At 35.6% G+C, this 23,664-nt stretch overlaps 1 long non-coding RNA gene across 2 annotated transcripts in view; it reads right to left on the bottom strand.

Moving 5' to 3' along the window:
* Nucleotides 1–23,664, bottom strand: part of LOC122239628 — a 174,041-nt gene that overhangs the window by 62,367 nt on the left and 88,010 nt on the right. For both annotated transcript variants that reach the window (XR_006218897.1, XR_006218898.1), the window contains exon 3: nucleotides 75–178. This is a non-coding gene — a long non-coding RNA (uncharacterized LOC122239628). The remainder of the gene's footprint in view (nucleotides 1–74; nucleotides 179–23,664) is intronic.

The raw sequence follows: 23,664 nt of genomic DNA, 5'->3' as shown, positions 1-23,664 counted from the left end.
AAAAAAAAATGTTGAGTATTCAAGATACAGAGCAGTTCATCTTTCGGTTTTGTATAAAAACAATCATGACTTACTTAAGACACATGGCTCCACGTGGGCAGATATTCTTACAATGAAATTCTTAATTGTGAAAGAATCCTTTCCAATGACCAATTGATTTTTCAATGTGTATCTTGAACTGGAAAAAAAAAAGGTCAAAAAAAAAAAAAAAGGAAAATCATTTTAATTACACTTAAAAATACTCATGTTATTGTGACCTAAATTAGTGTTCTAACTTAAAAAGTTATAATACATGATTAGTAATAATGGTAACTCTAGGAAGCCACTTATAACATGTAAACATTTTATTTTTGAGAATGAGATTCATTTTGTTAACATTTGTTCATTCTACAAAGATAGTCTTGTATCCTAAAGAATACACTCAAGCCTGAAGTCACTCCATTGGTGGTGATCCTTTGGGTAAAGAAAATACCAAGAGCACATAGTAACAAAGGGGAAACATCTTACACACTGAGACATTTAGATCTCTTACAGGGTTTTTTAATTTTTCTGTTACATCAGAATTTAAAAACTGTTATAACAAAATGGGAATTGGGCATTCTTTTGAAAGCAGACACAATTTCTCAAGTTAAAGAAAGGTTCATTATAAATGCCCAATATATTTAAGAAATATTAAAAGAGATTTATGTGGAACATTCATTATTAACCATGACTTTTTACTATCCATTCAAATGTTTTTTATTTATTTGCTAAATAGTTGATAACACTTATATTTGTATCCACTCTGTGATAGGCCCATGGCATTCCAAATCACAGTTGCATTACATATGTATTCTACACATATGTAAATAAATATTTTCAATCCACTTTCTCTCAGTGTAAACTTTGTACTTACAACTTACATGTTGTTAGCAGCTCAGATAATAAAAACTCTTCAAAATGGGGAATGACATATATGATTTTTTTAGAGGGTTGATATAGATTGAGTTGACATTATAAGAAAAGTTCTTCTTATTGGTTCAGGAAAACAAACCAAGAGGTGATGTCTGTGGGACTACACAATCCAAACAAAAACAGAGTCAGGTTTTAAATAGGTTAGTAGTGTCAGGCTACATAAGCTCATGGGATTTGCACTTGCATCTCTGGAACAAATCTACAAAGAGGAAAACAGAGTTATTTGAACAGAAACAAAACTATAACCTACACCTTCCTATAGTTACAGCTTGTTTTTCTCACTGGCACATCACTAGACAAGCAAAAGGAGACATGTGGATGTCAAAAGCTCTTTAAACAATAAATAATGTGACTTATAAAACCTAATGCAATCCTAGGACTTGAGCAAGTAATAAATTCAAACATACTGTGTTGCATACATTCTCCTTTAATATCAGGTTTTCTCCTCCTTAAGTAAAACAGTGCTTATATGAGATGTTTCTAGTACCCATACATGAATTATGGAAAATACAGTTTTAACAGGAAAGCTACAGACCTATTCTCATTAAAAGAGACACATTTTTGGGCTTTTCATACCTCTTTTCTGTGAAATTTAGATCTTCAAGAAAATATTTTCCTTAATGGGGTGCCTGGGTGGCTCAGTCAGTTGAGCGTCTGATTTCGGCTCAGGTCATGATCTCCCAGTTCATGACTTAGAGCCCTGCATTAGGCTCTGTGCTGACAGCTCAGAGCCTGAAGCCTGCTTCTGATTCTGTGTCTCCCTCTCTCTCTGCCCCTCCCCTGCTCATGCTCTCTCTCACTCTCAAAAATGAATAAATGTTTAAAAAAATACTGAGATTCAAAAAAAAATATTTTCCTTAAACTTTATTTTCACACAATCATTACTCACAAGCTTAATTAATATTTGTACTACTTTGGCATTTGCCCTTCACCACCACCCCCCCTCTTTATTTTCTCTGCAAAGGTATCTATTCACTTTTCCACAAATTTACAAGTGTTTTACCTCCTGGGTCTTATCCAACTTTTCTCATTTAGAATATTTCTAGAACTGGAGATTTAGATGCTAAAAATAATGACACTGCTAGTGATTCTCTTCCTGGCAATATGAGTTATTCAATATGTTTAAGATTACAAACCAATATACTTTTCTTATGTTAGGATAAAATGCTTACTCTGTATTTTGCTGGTTTTATTTTCCATTCTTGATACTTTTCTCCCCAAAACTACTAAAAAAAATCAGACCTAAAAATAAAATTTCTTCTTTGACCCTAGGTCTTTTTCTACATTGGAAATAATGAAGATAAACATTTATATAATTATAAATTTGTTCTTTGTTTTCATGATAGAGGAATTTAACTTATAATGATCACAATTTAATTTATAATTCTCACATGTGGTAATATAATATTTCCAAAAGTTATAGTGAAAATCTGTTTGGGGTCATAAAGTATGCAAAGATGAGAAGCACTAAAAAAATGAACATTCTTTATTAACAAAATTATATCACACAAATCAAGTTGCTAAACAGTGTCAATGTTCAGTATTACTAATGAGTTTAATCTTCAAAGCATTTTCTGTAAAATAATTGGTTCTCAGCCATCCACTGAGGGCAGAAAATATCTCCTATCCAAGTCCAAAGGCCAGTGACAAAGTATGGAGTTTTATTACCATGTCTTTCTTGTCCTTCAAAACACTTGAGGGTATGCACAAACACACAGAACCAAACAAATCATCTTCTTCTATAGAGCAAGGTAGTTAATTCATTCTTTGTAGAGTATTTAAATTTATTAAACGGCACGGTGAAGTTTGAGAATGTTTGAGAAATTAAGAGAAAATAGGTAAACATTTATGTTGACATATTTATTTAGATAGTACTAAAATTTGTAATTGGCCCTACATTATAATTAAAATTTTGAGTCATGTGATGTAGGGAAATGAGACGTGAGCTGGAATTTGGATCATGACCTGAATCAAAATCAAGACTTGGATGCTCAACCGACCCAGAATTTTTTAATTCCTATTATATGCCAGATGTTGTAAGAGTGTTAGTCTGTATTCTAACTTGAGATTTTCTATCTCTTGATTTTCATGATGAGAATATGTTTGCATGCTTCATGAAGGTCAAGACCATTGAGATTTGGACTGGGAATCAGGAAAATGATGAAGGCAAAGGATGAGAGAAGACTGAGTAGAATCTATCTGTTTCTTTACCTTCAGGCTTAGAAGTTAAATAAGTTAATTTGGCTCATATTTATTGGGTGTTCATTCCCTGTTTATGCTGTGCTAAACATTTTATTTCGAATCTCACATTTAATTTTTGCAACAACCCTAAGAAGTAACAGATAAGGAACTTGTCAGGATAGCCTAGCTATTAAGTGGTAAAGGTGAAATTCTTTTTTATTTTTAAAGTTGTTTTTTAATTTCCTTAATGTTTATTCATTTTCGAGAGACAGAGAGAGACAGAGTGCAAGCAGGGGTGGGGCAGAGAGAGAGGGAAACACAGAATCCGAAGCAGGCTCCAGGCTCTGAGCTGTCAGCACAGAGCCTGATGCGGGGCTCAAACTTACAAACTGTGAGATCATGACCTGAGCTGAAGTCAGATGCTTACCTGACTGAGCCACCCAGGGGCCCCAGTAAGTGGGTGAAATTCTAAAACAGGCAGGAAGACTTTAGAGAGAAAAATTCATTTTATAGACTACTGACATTGCAAGGGGCATCTGGTCCAACCACAAATTCCAAGTTTTTCAAGACATGCACTTTTATTTTATTTTTTATTTTTTTGTTAAATTTTTTTCTAACTTTTTAATTCAGTATTGACAGAGAGACAGAGCGTGAGCAGAGGAGGGGCAGAAAGAGTGGGAGACACAGAATCCGAAGCAGGCTCCAGGCTCTGAGCTGTCAGCAGAGCCCGACACGGGGCTCGAATCCACAAATGGTGAAATCATGACCTGAGCCAAAGTTGGCCGCTTAACCGACTGAGCCACCCAGGCACCCCAAGACATGTACTTCTAAAGGCTCCTGAGATTAAAATAACTTCCAGAAATGTCACTCTGTAACATAAAAGTAAATACCTGATTTTTCATGGTAGGTCAAAGTAAATGACAGCGGTTGAAGTCCTAATTGTTATAAGCACAAGGTGCCCCATCACAAGTGGAATTTTCCTTTACTTCTTTAGCAATCGAAAGGCATCTGTAAAGGTAAATTGCCAAATGCAGTAACAAGTAAGAGGCAAGTTGTGGTCACTGGTACTAACACTTTCTTTTCCAACTGAATTTTAACCTAAAGAGGTAATGCATGATAGTCAAGGAAAGCAAGAGACATTCAGGATTTTTTCTATTATTTTTTCTCCATTTTAATATTGGACTTTAGATGAAACTCCAGAAAGATTTTATTTTTAAAATTTATTTTTTGATCCACTAAGTTTTAAGTGGATTATGCAGATCTTTTTATTGATTACACTGATGTTGCCTTCTTGGCCAAACCACTATTAAATGCATTATCCAAATGAACTATTTCTGTTTAGAATGGCAATTTGTATTACTTCCAAATTTAATAGGCCTCTTGTATGTATATTTGCTTTAGAAAGTATAAATAATTTTCTCTAATGAAAAAAATGTTAATTTTCTGAAGGTGATTTATTTGTCCTACCTTCTGAGATTTTTTTTTGAAGCTAATGTGTTGAGATAAGAAGAAACAAGGTATTACAGCATTACATTCTGGGGATTCTTAGCTCAAATCATCTTATTTCTCTTTGATGATAACAGAGCTAGAGGTAACCATGGAAAAGACCATTTTACTTGTTTCATAACAATTGTAGAGGACCCCAGTGATAGTATCCAAAGCCTTTTATAGTTAGCTCACTTTCACCCTTGACTTTTATATTATCACTGCATTATTGTTTAAATGAGGTCATGACTTGTACTACATCTGAATGAAGGTACTTGGTCAAAGAACAACTGAGGAAAAGAAATAGAAAAGTAGGGTTAGTAGTTGCTTCCTCATCATGGGTTTTCTGTGTGCGTGTGATGCTTTTTAATAGTATCTATCTATCTATCTATCTATCTATCTATCTATCTATCTAGATAACACATTGTTATAACCACTATTAAGATTTTAATGAAACATTAGGAAGCATTTTGAAAGCTCATCAAATATTTGGCTTTAAAAAAAATGTAATTGAGGGCTCCCCTACCAACCAAGTTTACCTCTGGTTCTGACCTAGAAGCCCAGTCTCATAAACACTTGGCATAGTTAATCTATATGTCGTGGGATAAAGCCAAGAGAGTCTGACCACTCTTTCCTTCATGCAGAATCACTGACTGTTGAATGACCAGACAAGTCAAGGCCAAAATATCCACACTGTGCCTGAATAAGCCAGAGTTAGTATTCACAATAACTAATTTAAGTAATTCATTGTCAAATATTTTGTCCTCCTTCTCTGCTAAGTCATCTTTGATAACATGAAGCTGAACCCTCTCCTCCTCTACTGAATTCGGGAGATTGGACTCTGTGACTAAAGCAACAAAGATTATTGTTGATCACAGAACTCTTGGTGTCAAGGATCCCTCATTGGCTCCTCAATTTTTTTCAGAGTATGATGGGAACTATTCCTGATGAGGCCAAGAATGAGCAAACAAGAAGCATAGCTAGCAAACTATGCAAAATCACAATATAGATTCATTTTGAATTCCATGTCAAAGAAAGTTTGATAGACTTGAGTCTTTAATATTGGTATGCTATGTCATAAGCATGCATTGTCAGTTCATACAAAAGCCAAATGTAGTTTCATTTAAAATCAAGATTACTTAATATATTTCATATTTAGAAAAATAGTGGCAAGAATTGTTTTTTGATGTCTGTGGGAAGGTTTTCCTGTGATTCTTGAGATTCTTTTTCAGAGGTTATAAATACAGTATTCACTTACATCTTGTTTTGGTTGGCAGCACGGACATCTTCCACCCTAGAACCCATTCACAGTTAAAGCAAGACAGAACATGCATTTCATATGAGGAACAATATGATTGTTACAACATTGAAGTTGGAAAACAATTTAGCACCATTTCTACCCTGAAACATTCACTGAAATTTATTGAAAAAGCAGAGACTCTTAGAATTGGTTGGTACTCACAGAACACAAATCAAAATGTACATACTTATGATATATTGAAAACCATAGATTTCTTTTTATTCTATGTTCTAGTGACTTTGTTGACTCCAGTTGCAGCATTGTATATGTTATAATGCAAATTACTCACTATAACACTAATGTTTCTATTGGAAATTATTTTTTGAAAATTCATAAATGTCTTTGCCACTGCAACCATATTGATGGGGGTTGGGGTATTAAAAATGCCTCTACCTATAAGGGTTAATTTACTGGAAACAACTGATTCGTGTATTGGCCAAGAAAACAATGCAAAAACTTCATGTGATATTTTTAACATCATTATGCTAAGTAGTACTTGTTTGCTCTTTTAAAAATCTAATCCATGCCTAGCAGATCATTTCTTTCTACTTAAAGAAAGGTATTGCAATGTGTAATATAGAAATTTTGTAAGTCCTGTTGACCTATTACCTGATCGCTGAGAGAATGTGTGAAAATATTTTAACTTTGACTTTAGGGTCAATTCTGGAACACTTGGGATCAAAATTTGATTGCTTCTGGGAGATTTGTGATGATTATCACTTTATTTAAAATTTGTTCACAAGAAATAATCATTTTAAAAAGTGAATTGGCAGGTGGAAGATTCTAACCCAAAAGAATTCTGGGTTTCAGCACAATAAACTGTATTTCATCAGGGAGGATTATTTTGGTTTTTTTTCACACTTTATTTAAATGTGAATATTTTTTCATGATACAGAATAAAATGTGCATTTTATGGAACTTGTTTGAATTGTGTCTTTGTTGAAAATAATTGTTTTGAATTTGGTTTAATAAATGAGAAGCTCTCCATTACAAAAATATGAAGCAATGGATTCAGAGAAAATAATTTTGATATATTAGCTTTGATAATATTACTTTAAACATCTATAATATTTTTCCTGTAATAAGTTGTACTGTAATGCTATAAGCAATAAAATTAGTGTCACATAAGAAGTTAAAATTGTAACCCCCTGCAGTATATTTGTTTAAAGTAAAAGATTTCTCTTTTCTGTTAAAGATAGTGATAAAAACTAGATAGAATTTTGAAGAAATTTTTATTTTAAAATGGGATTTCTTTTTATATTTCTAAATTCTTTTAATTTATCAAAAACATAATTATTTTCCTAATATTATGGGTTTATCCCAGTCTTTGAAATTAAGAAGGTTAGAATGTCCATGGAAAAATTGAATGCTTCCATATTTTAGAAAATCCATAGTTTGCCACTAGCCCTTGAAGCATTAAAAGGCGAGAGCGAGATACGTAATATAGGAAGGCTGTTACATGAGGCCTGCAGATTTTTTCTAATTAAAGAAACACAGGCTTAAGGGATGGATTTTTGGACATTACTGAAGAGTTATTTATATCTATTGTTTCTCTGTGCAATATAGCATTTTGAGTAGAGGACAACTAAATAAAACTTTGTCTTTGTTATGCATATATGAAAGTGTATTTATAGAGGATAGAGTCTAGAGTGAGCTGTTGTTTATAAAGAAGTCAGGGATATGAAGATCACACATAATTAAATGGATCAATACACAAATTATTGGTAATTAACACCTCTGTTTTGCCTTTCTTCCCCTCTTCTTTCCTTACACACACACACACACACACACACACACACACACACATATACACATACACACAGCAATCAATTACAATCCCTTCTTGTAAATTCTGTGATAATATATCTACTGAGAAAGATACCAACTTTCAAACATGATAAAATATATTACAGATTTGGATAAGTAAACACTCAAGTGCCAAATACCATTAAAAGGAGGAGGAGACAGACATTTCTGTGCCATGGGCTATTCTCTCCTGAGAGTGTGATGCAGAATGGATGCAAATGGATGCTTGAGACCCCAACTTTTGGTCAAGAATTCTTGCATCAAAATGCTTCTATTCTCAACCATCAGGGAAGGTTTGCTTTCTTTAAGATCACTGAAAACACCCAGTTTCCCTGTATCAGCTCGGATCCATTTTTTTTTTTCTTTAAATCTAAGCAAGTTAGCACAATGTGCTTTAACTGGATTAAATAACGACGTACCCTGTGTGAACAGTCTAGAACTGACAGGCATTTTACAGATGGCAGAGACTTTGGAAATGAATCAGCAGCACACCTAATTTGGGAAACGAAGAAACTAAGAACTGGAGAGGGTAAGTGATTCTCCAAAATTCTATGTACAGTTGGTAGAGGAGCTGGACTAAGATTCAGTTGTCTTGATTCCAGGTCCAGGGTTTCTTCCTCTATATTACATTGCTGTAGGCGGTTTCCACAGAGCAACACGTGTACACACACGTATTTCAGCTACTGCTACTGAAGATGTTGCTGGACTCATCTCTGGGTGTTTCTGAAAGGACAGCTGTATGTCCAACTATGCTATTTACATAAAGGTCTTTGCCCTTTATTTCATTTTTTTTAAAACCTGAAACAACGGAATCTCACAAAAAGTGTACTCTCCATATGATACTAAGATTGTTATTTAGGGGGCGCCTGAGTGGCTCAGTCAGTTAAGCATCCAACTTCAGCTCAGGTCATGGTCTCATGGTTGGTGGGTTCGAACCCCGCAATGGGCTCTGTGCTGACAGCTTGGAGCCCGGAGCCTGCTTCGGATTCTGTGTCTTCCTCTCTCTCTGCCCCTCCCCTGCTCATGCTCTCTCTCTCTCTCAAAAATAAGTAAACATTTAAAAAAATTTTTTAAAAGATTGTTATTTAGTATAATGTAGTCACAATACTCTGTACACCTAAAGTTTTGGAATCATATTTAAATACATCATCAGTTTGTTGTATCTGGCTAAAGCTGCACAATTATGTCAGAGGTCAAGAAGACTGAAAAAAAGATTGGCTGGATGCAGACCACCCCAGATCACTATGTGAGGAACAGAAACTGGAACTTCTGGGTGTCTTTTCTCCTGTGGGCCCATGTGGGTGCATCAATCACTGCTTTCCATCTCATCTGATTCTACTGTCTTCTAGTGTCCAACCTTAAGTCTTTGTGTGTGTGTGTGTGCATGTCTTTGGGGAGGACAGTCCTCTTGGTTCTTAGAATCCACTGGGACTATTCCCATAAAAAGGGAAAATAAATGTCTATGGTCACGGTTTACAAATAACAACGTTCAGTCTGGTGAGTGGTGGGTGGAGAAGTGCTAACATTTCCTCACCTGGAGTCATTCAACCCATTAACAGATATTGCTTCATTGTATGATATGGTGATCACACTGACCATGACAGAGGATGTCTGCAGCAAATTCAGCTGCACCCAAATTGTGGACCTTTGGATTGTCTTCCATAGCTGTGAATATCCTGTTTTAAAACCAACACAATTCTCTTGAAATTCTTCATATTAATGACATTTGAGCTATTTAATTTATTGCCTAGCAGGAATTCCAGGAACAATATCCAGGATTAGACAGGGAAGGATTTCAGCTCTCTCATGCCTTCTTTAAATCTCCATGATCTCCACTTTTTTTTTTGAGAGAGATTGGGCACATGTGAGTGAGGGCAGAGAAAGAGATGGGGAGGGGGGAGAGTGAGAGAAGCAGGGCTCACCCTAAGTGGGTTCATGTTTTTACGATGTGGGGTTTGTGTTCACCCAAAGCGGGGCTCATGCTCACCCGAAGCGGGGCGAACTCACCTGATGTGGGACTTGAACTCACAAACCATGAGATCATGACCTGATGCTTAACGTCTGAGCCACCTAGGCACCACCACGGTCTCCATTCTTAACACCCTCCCCCCAACTCTTAACAACACGGGCAAGGAGAGAAGGGAAGAGATTTTCAGTCCTTATTCTTTTACTGCTGCACACATAGCCTGTCTTCTGCTCCCTATAGTTTGTCACTGGGCCCGAAGCAGGAGGAGGAGAAGAAACACCCTGCAAGTGACCTGAAACTGCTGGGGCTCCCTGCCTGACTATGGAAAAAAAGGGAGGACTAGAGCAAGTTATCCAGCAATCACCACTGAGTCCTCTGAAAGGTAGTCTTAGAGGAGGGAGGGCAGGGAGGGGTTCTGCCTTTCAGCACAGGAGCAGCAAATAAGACACTTCTGTTCTGGTGGAGTTGCCAGGAGCCCCTCCCTCCTTCCTTTCCTCTGCTGGTGGAGACTTTATTCTTTGTGTAGCCTAAAGTAGGTTGGGACCAGATCAAATGAGATAATAGCAGTGAAAGTTCTTTGAAAAACATAATGGCTTACACAAAACTTGAGGCTCTTTTTATTTGCCATTGATTTTCCCAGGAGTCAAGAATAGATTCCAGAACTTACTGAGGAGTCATAAATATTAATAACACACATTGACACCAGCTCCCAGTGAGGTTCCAAATTTTTATCACTTATATATAGAGAAAATTGGACATGATTATAGTATGTTCAGCCATGGCTAGCAGCTGGAGTGTTTTTATTTCCTTGTCAACCATAAAGGCAAGCACAAACACTACATATACCCACTCCTGTGCCTCACCCCACTTCTAGAAACAAAATATTTAAAAAGGACTCTTTAACATGTAGACTATATCGTAAGTATAGCCCTAGCTTCATTAACCTGAAATTCTTAAGAAAGCAGTACTATTTGAATTTTTCACTTTCAGAATCAGTTATCGATATCTTATGAGATTTCTGTTACACAGATAGGAATTAAGTACTGTTTCAGAGTTCTTCCTGATTTATGACTTAGAGCTGTAAGATAAATTCTCAAAAGTTAATGTTAAAGCAATAAAGAGGTTTCTAGATGTTGAATTAGTTTAGCACTCTCACCCAACTTATTTAGATACAGGTGAGAAAATAATGCCGGAGTTGACAATTTAAAGTGTTTATGCTAAACATAACACAAGACCAAAATTCAATACCAACAATTTTATCATCCCCATCAAGCCTCCCATCTAAACTCTGACAGGATGTTTATACTTTTTATAGAACTCCAATTGTTGTGTTTCTGCTGCTGTTGTTACTGATACAGAACCAAGATTCTTACTAATTTGTATATTGTACGTATATGGATAGATGGATGGATGGATGGTTGGATGGATGAATACACAGGTAAGTAGAATTATCTGTCAGATAGAGTTCTAGTTACTTTCACATAAGATGCTGCCAATAAGCCCATCGACAGACAAGGCCACAGGCTCTGGGTGACTAAAAGCCTTTTCTAAGCTTGCATAACCAGAATGTCAGAAAAAGTTTTCAAACCCAGATTTCTGACTCCAAGTCCTGTTTTCTTTGCCTCAAAGTAACTGCTGGACATGCATTAGATACCTGGTTTTCATATCAGCATTTGTAGAAATGAAACATATTAAAATTATTTTGGGGAGGACTCTTGAGTGGTTCAAACTATCACCTGATCACAGAATTTCAAGGTTTGGTCTTATGTTAGTCCTTAGGCAGGAGAAAATTCTAAGATTCACCTTCATGTATGTCCACCTATTCACAGATATGAAATATTGCAATTCATGGCATCACCTTGGTTTTTTCCCTTTGCACAATGATATTTGTGGAAAAGCCCCACAGGAGCACTAAGATAAGTGTAGGACACTCTGGTCATATAGACATGAACCACTTAAAGGAAAGGGTTGTGTTTTCTTTTTCCTTTATAGCTCCTTACAGTGTTTAGAAGGACACACCATGCCCAGCACAGTTGCTACAATTAAAAGTCTTGAAAGAATGCTTGGAGTAGTTCAGATCTATTCTTTTAAGACTTCTGTTCTGAAAAGTTTTAACACAGCTAACTCATGTAGGAAAGATATGCCTACTACTTGGTGTTATCTTTGTGTTCAGGATGACTGAGACATCATAAATCACTTCTAACTGTCTGAGAATGTGAACTGTAAGTCCTAAAACTCCCAGTGCTGCCTTAATAACTCTGCCTCACAGGGCCCCAATGATCTAATCATGAATTCCCTTGTTCTTGGCAGATATGCAGCACTCCCCTACCCCACCTCATCCCTAGCAGGAAAATCTTTTCCTGAACCTGGCTAATTTGCCATCAGCCACAACAGCTGAATTCCACCCAGTGTTCAACCTAACAGGATCCTGACAGCCCATAAGTTTTTTCAAAGAAGCCAAGCACATCCACATGTGAGAGCCAAGGGTCACCTTACCTTTTTGCTACTCTGAAGACTTCCCCAGACAGCCCGTCTGTTCTCTTCCTGAATGTAACTTCAGTGTGGCCCTGCATGGTATGCGAAGTGCTTCTCCGCCAGACCATGAGTATATGTGACTAGTGGATTGCTCTCTATTTCATTTGTCCAGTGTTTAGTGTTTTGCATTTAACCTTCTTGCCAACAAGGTGAATAGGATGTAATTAGAACAAAATGTTAATTCACTTTATTAAAGAGAATTTTAACGTCTATCAACTCACAGTGTTCATCAAAATAAGCACATTATATGTCTTCTCACTTTGATATTTAAATAAATGATGATCTGTGGGGCTTTGTAGTCAAATACGTTGATAAAATTTTATTGGGTATAAATTTTGGATTTTTCTTTTGACGTGTTGCTAATATTTCATAATAAAGGCAAATTGTTTAGCATAGAAATCATCCGATGTGGTAAGTATCAGTCCCTTTTTATTTAGTTAGAATGCTTAGAACAAATTCATTTCTCTCATTCACTGTTGGAGATGTTGAAGTTTATTGATGCAATAAAACTGGAAAAATGATACTTTCCCTCTTGCAAATGCTTTCACTTGCCAACTCACTTTGCATTTTCTAGTTATCAACAAATTATACTTACCTGGACAATTCAATGGTGAGAGAAATTCTACTTTTTAAGTTCCTACATGATCTTTCCACTACTCTAACGAGTTTGGACTGATCATTTAGACCACTGGTTCTCCACTGAGGGCAATTTTACCCCAGGGGAAATCTGTCAATTTCTGGAGACTTTTTTGGTTGTCTATCTGGGGCAGAAACACTATAGGTGTTTACTAGGTAGAGACCAAGGATGCTGCTAAATTACATCCTACATTACAAAGGATGACCCCCACAATAAGGAATTATCCAACTCAATACATCCATAGTGCTGAGGTTGAGTATGATATTGTGATTTATAATAAAAAACATATATTTAGCTTTTGTCCCCATTTCTGGCACACAGGTTCTAAAAGTCTTGGAATTTTTTTAAGTGATGAGAGTAATGGCTGTGTCTTTTGTTATGTTAATGAGGTGACTTTTGGACCACACCTAAGGATAGGGGCTGTTTACCAGTGGAAACCATGTGATTAGAGGGCTGGAACTTTTAGTCTCAGCCCCAACCTCCAGAGAGGGGAGAGAGGCTGGAGATTGAGTTCTATCACCAGTGGTCAATGACTTAATCAAGCATGCATTGGTAATGAAGCTTCCCTAAAAAACCAAAAGGATTACATTTAGAAAGCTTCTGTGTTGGTGAACGTGGGGAGAATGGCAAGTCTTGAGAGGGAATGGACGGAAAGTCCACTCTCCTTCCTCATACCTTGCCCTATGCATCTCTTCCATCTGACTGTTTCTGAGTTATATCCTTCCATAAAAAAGAACAGTAATGTAATAAGTAAATATTTCTCTGAGTTCTATGGGCCACTCTAGCAAATTAATTGAATCTGAGGGGGAGGTCATGGGAACTGCTGATTTATAGCTAGTCAACCAGACATACAGGCAACAATTGGCACCTACAGTGGACAACAGTCTTGTGAGACTGAGCCCTTAAGCTGTGGAATCTGATGCAGTCTCTAGGTAGATAGTGTTGGAATCGAGTTGAATTGTAGGACACCCAGCTGGTGTCGGAGAATTGTTGGATGCGTGGGGAAGCCCTGTCCCTGACACACACACACATACTCACATGGTATTTGGTGATCATAACCCTTTTATTGAGAAACACTGGTTTAGAATATATGGTGTGCTGCTTGCGCTTTTCAAATTACAAAAACCATAATAGGAGTAATTTGATCTATAATAGGGTCAGAAGTTGGCATATTTGGAAAGCAACCCTTGAGAACATTTCTAAAAATAGTTCCAAGTGCCACAACAGAGGCTACAGCGTGGCTTAGCCAAGGTTTTTAACCCTTTCAGTCTGTATATAATCTCTACACCCATCTGTCTGAACAGAAAAGAATCATATTCTACCATGATGAAATGGCAATTCTCTGTCCAATGTTGTAATTTTCAGCTCAGTATAACCATCACAGAATACTTGTATCTTTCATTTGATATTTAAGTTTCATATATATATAGTGGTTTCTTTCTGTTGAAATTTGTAAATTAAAAAAAATGATGAATTCCTAACTTTATTTTTAAAGAAGAGTTTTCTTACCAGTCAAAAGACTCTTTTAAGTATCTCTCAAATTACAAATTAGCCTTTTATGATACTGCCCAGTGCATTATAGTTTTAAATTATAGGGGGGGAGAATAAATGTTGGCAAAAATGTGTGAAAATTTTTGTGAATGAGTGATTCCTAGAAATATTTGACTCCAGGAATTTTGCTACCCTCATCCCTGCTAGTGATTCACAATTTGTTCACAAATAAGTTTTGCCTGCTATTAGAACATTGCTGCCAGGTGCAGATCTATTGGAGAAGCTTTCATTGAAGAAGGTTTATTGCCTCTTTACAAATAACTTTTTGGGGTCAGTTTAAATGGCATAAACTTCACTCATTATAAGTATATAATTCAATGATTGTTTAGTAAATTTATATAGTTGCACAATCATCACTGTGATCCAGATATAAAACATTCCCAGAATCCTCAAAATGTTTCTCATGGCCACTTACAGTCATTCTCACTAACACCCAAACTCTAGGCAATCATTGATCTGCTGTTTCCATAGATTTGTCTTTGTTAGAAATTTTATTTAAATGGAATCATATAATATGTAAGCTTTTGTGCCTAACTTCTTTCAGACAAAATGTTATTTTAATTAAAGTTTATTTATTTATTTTGAGAGAAAGAGAGAGAGATAAAGTGCATGCACACGTGAGTGGGAGAGGGGCAGAGAGAGAGGGAGAGGGAGAGAATCTCAAGTAGGCTCTGCACCATTAATGCAGAGCCCAACACAGGGCTTGAACCCACCAGCCACGAAATCATGACCTGAGAATAAATCAAGAGTTGGCACTCAACCAAATGAGCCACCCATGTGCCCCTAAAAAAATGTTTTATGGTTAATCCGTGTTGTTGCATGTATCAGCAGTTCATTTTTATTGCTGAGTAGTATTTCAATGCACAGTTATACCCCACTTTGTTTATCCATTCACCAGTTTATAGACATTTGGATTGTTCCATTTTTTTTTTGTTTTGTCATTATGAATACTGCTACTCTAAACATTTACAAACAAGTCTTTGTGTGGATATACTTTTTCACTTGTTCAGGGTAGATGCCCAGGAGTGAAATTACTGGGCCATGTGGTAGGTGTATGTTTAACTTTTTTAAAGAAAATACCAAACAGTTTCCATAGTTACTGTACCATTTTACATTCCTGCCAGCAATGTATGTTCTGGTCCAGTTTCTCTACATCCTGCCAGTGCCTAGTATTTCCAGTCTTTTTGATTATAGCCATTCTAGTGGGTCTAAGTGGTATCTCTTTGTGGTTTAAATGTGCACTTCCCTAAAGACTAATGAAATTAAACATATGTAAAATGGCCTTCTTACATCTTCTTTGGTGAAATGTCTATTTGAATATATTGCATTAAGAAAACATTCACATCTCTTACCTTCCTTTTGCCTTTTGGTGCCACTATTTTCCAGTTACATGGAATGACAATTAATTGATTGATGATCTATAAGAGTATACCCTGTTCAGATATTTCAGTTCAGATTACCTGAGAGGAGGTAAGAGACACTAGCACTTCTGGGAGGTATTAACTTGAAATTACAAAACTACCTTAATGCTTTATGTGTCTGAAGCCACTTAGACTATCTTCTAAATGCAGCTAATAGATACTGGACATCGATTCTGATGCCAAAGATTTTTAATCGCAACAGATCTTATTTACCTCAAAAGCTGATTTTGAAAAGGCATTCAGAAGAAATTTATTTCAATTCACTCTAGATTAAAACTATCAGAAATGTCAAAGGTGAACCACCTTAAGAACTAAAGATGGAATGGTCCAGACAATGGAATAGTATTGAGTGAAACAATAAGCAAAGAGTTAACAGCCAAGAAAAGACTTAGGAAACTTAGATGCACACTATTAAGTAAAAGAAGCCAAACTGACAATGCTACCCACTCTATGATATTCTGGAAGAAGCAAAACTTTGGAGACAGGGAAAAAAGATCAGTAGCCAGGGGTTCATGGGGAGCAAGGGCTGAAAAGGTGGAGCTAAGACAATTTTTTAGGGCAATGAAATTACTATGTATGATACTATAATGTTGGATATGTGTCACTTGTCTACACCCACAGAGAGTACAACACCAAGAATAAACTCTAATGTAAGCTATGGAATTTGGGTGATAATGTGTAAATGTAGGTTTAGCAAGTGAAATAAACGTGCCACTCAGATGAGGGATGTTGATAATGGAGGAGGTTATGTGTGTATGAGGGCAGGGGTAATGGGAAATCTCTGCACTGTCTGCTCAGTTTTAATGTGAATCTGAAACTGCCCTAAAAATAGGGGCACCTGGGTGGCTCAGCAGGTTGGGCATCATGACTCTTGATTTCAGCTCAGGTCATGATCTCATGGTTTGTGAGTTCAAGCCCCATGTGGGGCTCTACACTGGCAGTGTGGAATAAATAAATACACTTTAAAAAATAAAATAAAACTGCCTTAAAAATAAAGTCTACTCAAAAAATTAAGGACATATATCCAAGGAGGATGTAGTCCTTGCAATCCAAGCAGGTTAGTGTCTGGGCCGACTCATGTTTATTTTTCACACTCTTCTCTGTCAAAGCCTTTATTTTGTAGAAAGAATGGTCAATCAGTTGTTCTATTAACTAATTTCTTCAGCAGCCTGCCCATTTATTTTTCTTAGACTTGCTGGTCACTACGACAACCACTTTCAAAGTTGTAAAACTCATGTTTGGAGACCTGTGCTTTTTATTGCTGTGGGTTGTTGTTTATTCGTTTTCAGTTCAACTAAAATAAAAAGAGTCTTCTTGTTCTGTGAAATAGGAGATTGGCTATATAACAGCGCTATAGCAATATTTTGTTTAGAAAAGTCACAATTTGGTTCACAAGCTTAAGAACTTACCAGTTTACCTTTACTGGTCTGTATTGCAAACTCATTCCTAGAAAGCTATGAGGGAAAGATTTTTTTTTTTTTGACTAGTTGGCTAAAGTTCATTTTTCCAGATTAACCTAATGAGAAAGAAGCTGAAAGATTCTGAGCAGAACAGACTAGCTTGCAGTTAGACAGATTCAGTCTTGCTCCAAACTAAGTCTTCTGGCTCACTCTTGCCTGCCACCTCTCAAGCCACAGTGAAGCTGTGACAAAAATGCCTATTAAAAAGTGTTTCACAATTCTGAGACCCCAGACTGTGCTGCTTCTAAATATATTTGTTCTGTGCTTGTAAAGTGCAGACTAGGCTCCCACCAATTTACAAAAATAAATCCCATTCCCATTGGATTGACTCTGTGACCTGATTCTGTGAAGGCTAAGGGCACATCTCCTGGATACCCTTATTTCTTCAGGACTCAGCAGAGAGACATGTGTATGGAATATATTCAGTAATCATTTGTTGACTAAACAAACACTGAATGTTATCTTAACATTGTTAAGTGTCAACTGTGCGAAATATCGAATGAATATCTAAATACCTCACCTGCTCACTCCCAGATAGACTATCTTTTAGCTCAGTATTTTCAGGTTTCTTTAAATTTATTCCTTTTTGTACAATATGGTTTAAATGAAGAAACCAGCACTGTATATTCTGGAATGGTGCTAACAACATTATAGAATATACAGAATTACTAATACTTAACTGTGCACTTTAATTCTCTTGCAATTACTCAAATGTGTCTTGTTTTACAAACATACACTAGATTTGTTATAAAATGGCTATGTGTAGCAAGGAAGGGTTACAAAGGTAAAGAAGGAGGAGAGCTTACTTTCAAAGGAGCTTAGAATTCAGCATTGGAGGGAGAGAGTTAAACCGATAATATTGTATTATTGAATACAGGTGGGAGGAATGGGATGGGGAAGCAGAGAAAATATTGATTGATTGTCAACAGAATCATCCTGAAACTTCCAAATGGGAGCATCAGTGATAGGGTCCAGCTTGCACTCCCAGGGATATAGAGCTGTGAGCAGGAACAGGTGGACAGAAGGCACTGCTCCTGAGCCCCAGTGATATGGCCAATGGTCAGGAGTACATACACCCTGATCCAGTTTAAGGGAACTAAAGGCTGTTAGAATGATGTATACAATCCTCTAAATCTGTCACATTAATTTTTCTGAGTATAGGTATGTGTATTAATTTATCATAATGTCTAAGTTTTTTCCAGAATCTATTATTCATTGGATTAAGATTTGAAGTTTATGGAAACCATGTTATTTTATCAGATAGAAATTAAATTGAAAAGGTGTAACCTACAGAAATAAAGGGATATACGAGTTTATTTTTCGACTGTTTGGAGTGCTGCGCTCTTCTAGAGGTTCTCAAGTATTGCAGATGACAACCTCCTTGCCCATTTTTATTGTCTTTTAGTAAATAAAACCCACCATCCTTTAGTACGACCCTTTCAGGAAAAATGCTGCATAGGCTTTGATACCTTTTTAATTTAAACCGCAGAGGAAGTTTTACCAATATTTTCCGATACTAATATTTTTTAAATTAAACCTTTTATTTTGTAAGGATTATAGAGTCACAGGCAGTTAGAAGGTATTACACAGAGGTCCTGTGTATCCTTCACCTACTTTCCCCTACTGGTTGCATCTTACCTAATTACAGTTGCATGTCCAAACTAGGAATCGGACACCGCACAGCCTATATCTCTAAGGCATCTTATCTCCTGGGTAGTTTTGGGTAAACCGCAATCAAATTACAGAACCATCCCATCACTACAAAGATCTCCCTTGTGCCCCACCTTACAGTCACATCCTCCTCCTTGCCATCCCAGACTCTCCCCAGTTGCTGGCAATCGCTACTCTGCTTTCCATTCCTATAATTTTATTTTAAAATGTTTTGTGAATGAAGTCGCCTAGTATGAAACCTTATGAGGTTGGCAATTTTCATTCAGCATAATGCCGCTGAGATCCATCCAAGTCACTGTGTGCGTTAATAGCGTATCCCCTTTTATTTTTGTAGAGTGTTACATGATACGAATTACTGCAGTGTGTTTTCCCACTGAGGGGCATTTCAGTTGTTTCCAGTTGTAGGTTACTACAGATAAGATGGCTAGGAACAATTGTGTCCTGGCTTTTGTGGGAACATCAGTTTCATTTGTTTGAGATAAACAATCAAGAGTAGAAATTGCCAAGTCATACAGTAAAGATATGTTTAATATTTTAAGAAACTGCCAAATGTTTTTCAGAGTGACTGTATGATTTGACATTCCTACTAGCAATGCATGAGAGATCCAGTGTCTCTGAATCCTTACCAGCATTTGGTATTGTCACTGTTTTCACTTGAGCTAATATAATAAGTGTATAATGATATCTCATGATGGGCTTAATTTGCATTTCCCTAATGGCCAGTGATGTTGAACATGTTTTCATGTGTTCATTTGTCACCAGTATATCATTTCCAAGGAAATGTATCTTCGAGTATTTGTCATTTATTTTATTGAATTGTTTGTTTTCTTAATGTTGAGTTCTAAGAATTAGTTATATGCTCTAAATATGCATCCTTTGGAGGATGTGTGGCTTTCAGAGATTTTCTCCCAGTCCATAACATGTATTTTTAGCCTCTTAATGGGATCTTTTGTAAGGCAAAATTATTTAATTGTGATTAAGTCCAATTTAGAGGGTTTTTTTGTTTGTTTATTTTGTTTTGTTTTTAAGATAATGATTTTGGAATCATGTCTAAAAACTCCTCATGAAATTCCAGGTTCTGAAGATTTTCTTCTATCTTCTAAAAGATAGAAGTTTTAGATTTTTGTGGTTTATATTTAACTCTACAGTTCAATGAATTAGTTTTTGTAGGAGGTATGAGACTTAGGTTGACATTTACTTTTTTGCCAATTGTTCCAGAACTATTTGTTGAAAAGTGTGTTCTTCCTCCATTGAATTGCATCGGCATCATTGTAAAAAATCAGCTAGCTATATTAATGTGTCCCATTTATTTATGTGTCTGCTGCTCTACCAATACCATATGATCTTGATTACTGGAGCTACATAATAAGTCTTGAAATTGGGTAGAATAATTCCTCCCAACTTATTCTCATTTTCCAAAATTATTCATAGCTATACTAGTTCCTTTGCTTTCCCATATAAATTTTAGAATCCTTTTGTCAATATGTATAGGAAATCTCATTAGATTTTGATGGAAATTGCATTAAACCTGTATATAAATTTGGGGAGAATTAACATCCTTATTATATTGAGTCTTCCAGTCCATGATTATAGTCTATTTATTTAGAGATTTTTTTTTGATATAGTTAATTAGCATTTTGTAGATTTCAGCATACAAGTATGTTTTATTGAAGATATATATGTATATATAGTGATTGTAAGTAGTATTACATTCTTAATTTGGTTTCTTCAATGTGTTGCTATTATGCAGAAATGTAATTTATTTTTGTATGTTTGTGTTCTGTGACCTTGCTGAACTTACTAGTTCTAGGAGTGGTTTTTATTGTTCTTGGGGTTTTCTATGTGACTATAATATCATCTGCAAATAGAGATAGCTTTGCTTCTTTCTTTCTGATCTATATACCTTTTATTCCTTTTCTTGCCTCGTAGCGCTGGCTAAAACAGAGATGAAAGAAGACACTGGGTGGTTAAGGCCATCTTTGGGGAACAATGAGAAGTGTAACTTGAGAATATCAAAGGGTATATCTAGGTTATCAAACTCCTATATTAAATTTTTAATACAGGTGGAAGAAGAGACTGAAGAGATCATTTACAAGCACAATGAGAAAGACCTCAAAAGCCAGTGTAAATGGTACATTCTTATTTAAGAAGAAATTAAGAAAGTAATATGACACATTGGATAAGAAGGCTACTAACCAAAATTTTTCTTAGTTTCTTTTTCTTACTTTTCCCCCAAATTGGAAGGTATCACTTATATTTTACATTTTGAAATTACTTATAATTTTATTCCCATTTTAGAGTCTAGATTCTAAGATTAAAAAAAAAAAGTCGGATAGCAGAAAGTTTTCTTTTTGGGCACTGGTTTTGAGGTTATTTTTCAAAACAAAAACAATTACGTTTTGTTTGAAATTATTTTTACTTTTTTGCTTGTTATTTTCTCATTTTGTTAAACAACAAATCTATACTTTTTTGTAAATTCACCTTGCCCAGAGTTATCAAACGGTTCCTTTATAGAGAAATCTATTAGAGAATGTTTAAAGGAGCTTTTTCAAACCAAATAAAAGAGTGACCACGGAAAAGATTTCTAAATAACTTCTAAGTTTTGACAAATTTTAGTAATCCCCTTTCTTACTATAGGTAATAGTTGGTAAGAGAAAGATGAAAATAACTGCTATTTTAGCATATTTATTAAAGTGCTATGTAGGATGGAAATTTCGTTAAGTGTTAAAAAATATAAGCAAACAACAGAAAAGCTGAAAAACGAGGGTTTGGTGGGTGGTTGAAGCACCTTTGTGTTAAATCATGTCATGAATGCTTCCTTCACATGTGGAGTTGCATCATTTCTTAAGGGATTTTGTTGTCATGACAACAAGTTTTACGGAGCATTTTCAGCTTCCATAGTTAGAATTACACACAAAAAAAGAGTTTGATACAATGAACACAGGTGAGCTTTCCTTATTACATTTGGATAAAGGCCCCCTGATTTATCATAGTCATATTCTTGAAACAATTAAAAATATGACCCTTCTTTCATTTTCAAAGGAAGGTCATTTTACTAAAAAGTTTTTTTTCCCCCCAAGCAAATGAATTTAAAAGACTCTAAATTGTCTCAGTTTAAATACTATTAGATTGCAAGGTAATTTATAACGAATAAGACATGATGACATCTAATGCACGAAAGGACTTGAAGTTACAGTCTATTTCTTGCAGAGATGAATTTCGATAAGTACTAGTAAGCCAAATATAGTTGAAAATATAGGTTGAACATGAAATACTATTAAGAATATGATAGTAATCTGCAGTGGGCATTATTTTATATCACTTGAAAATCTCCTTTATTAAAACCCATCTCTCTGGTAGTTCTGTTTCTCTTTTGTAAATAGCTTCAAGATAAATGGCAACTCTTTGTGTTAATTTCAAATGTGTACTCCTATTATATTGTTTTGTAGCTATGCATTTATAGATAGTTATCTTCAAAATAATCAACACATCAAGTTTTATCTTGGAATGTTCATAATACTCTTATTTCTAAATAGAGAGGTGGACAACAAATCAAGATTTTGTGCCTTTAAACATCATTGTTTTCTATTTTTTAAATAGATGACTACTAGAGCCCCATCCATTTAATCTGCATTACAAATGCTTCAAACTTGTAAGGAAACTTCAAGAAATATTACAAAACACTCATGATTACCTTTCATGGGCCAAGACTTAGTTATAGATCCTACTTAGTTGTAAGAATGACTGTTGTGTTTTAGCAGGATGACAATATGGCCGGCTATGTATACCAGATTGCCTTTGCTAAATAGAAGTAGCAGAATGAATTTTGGGAGATAATTTCCAACACAAATTCCTAGTAAAATTTTTATGATTCTGTTTTACACTTAATATTCCAAAGTAGTATGTGAAATAACTCAGTGCTTCAATTAAGAAACTACTTGATAAAAACTACCTTTTTTTTTTTTTCAATGTGCAAGACACATAACTAATTCACTTAATGGGTTTACAGAACTGTGCTAAAGGAAAGGTCTTCACTAAATTAGCTGTTAGTCTGCAGATAAAATTTTGCCAATCTCCTCAACATATTTATTCAACATATTTATTGAATCTCAAACATATTTATTCAAAATCTATTATTTGTGAAACACTAAGCATGATTCTGCTAGGGCTACAACAGTAAGATACTCAGCATGTTTCAGTGGGGGAGTTTTAAATAATGATCCATTATTTAAGGCATGATATGGTAACTATAAAAGAGCTATAAAGTATGTTTGAAGCTCAAGAGAAAGAGAGGTGGCCCTGGAATTGGGTGGTTAGAACTCCAATGGATATGGTGTTGAAGGATAGCATTGGGGGAAAGTGCAGACAGATAATATGGCATAAACAAAGGTCCACAGGGGAAACAATGGCATGAATTGAGGGGAATGGCTTGACCACATCATGCATATATTAGAGAGGAGGACATGAAGCTTAGAGAGACTAGAATTAAGAGGGCCTTACAGGTTTTACTAAATGACAAATGCATTCTGAATTTATTAAGAAAATGGTGAGCCACTGAAAGTGCAAGCAAGAGAGGGACATGATTAAAGTTGTGTCATGGGACAACAAATTTCACTATATGTGTAAAGGGACTCAGAGGCAATGAGAAATGGAGGCAAAGAAAATTAGTATACAGTTACTTTAATAGGAATGTACAG

The sequence above is a fragment of the Panthera tigris genome, chromosome B3 (genome assembly GCF_018350195.1).
Source record: "Panthera tigris isolate Pti1 chromosome B3, P.tigris_Pti1_mat1.1, whole genome shotgun sequence".
NCBI classification, from domain to species: Eukaryota; Metazoa; Chordata; class Mammalia; order Carnivora; family Felidae; genus Panthera; species Panthera tigris.
Note: the sequence above shows the minus strand (reverse complement) of the source record. Positions and strands in the feature narration are given on the sequence as shown.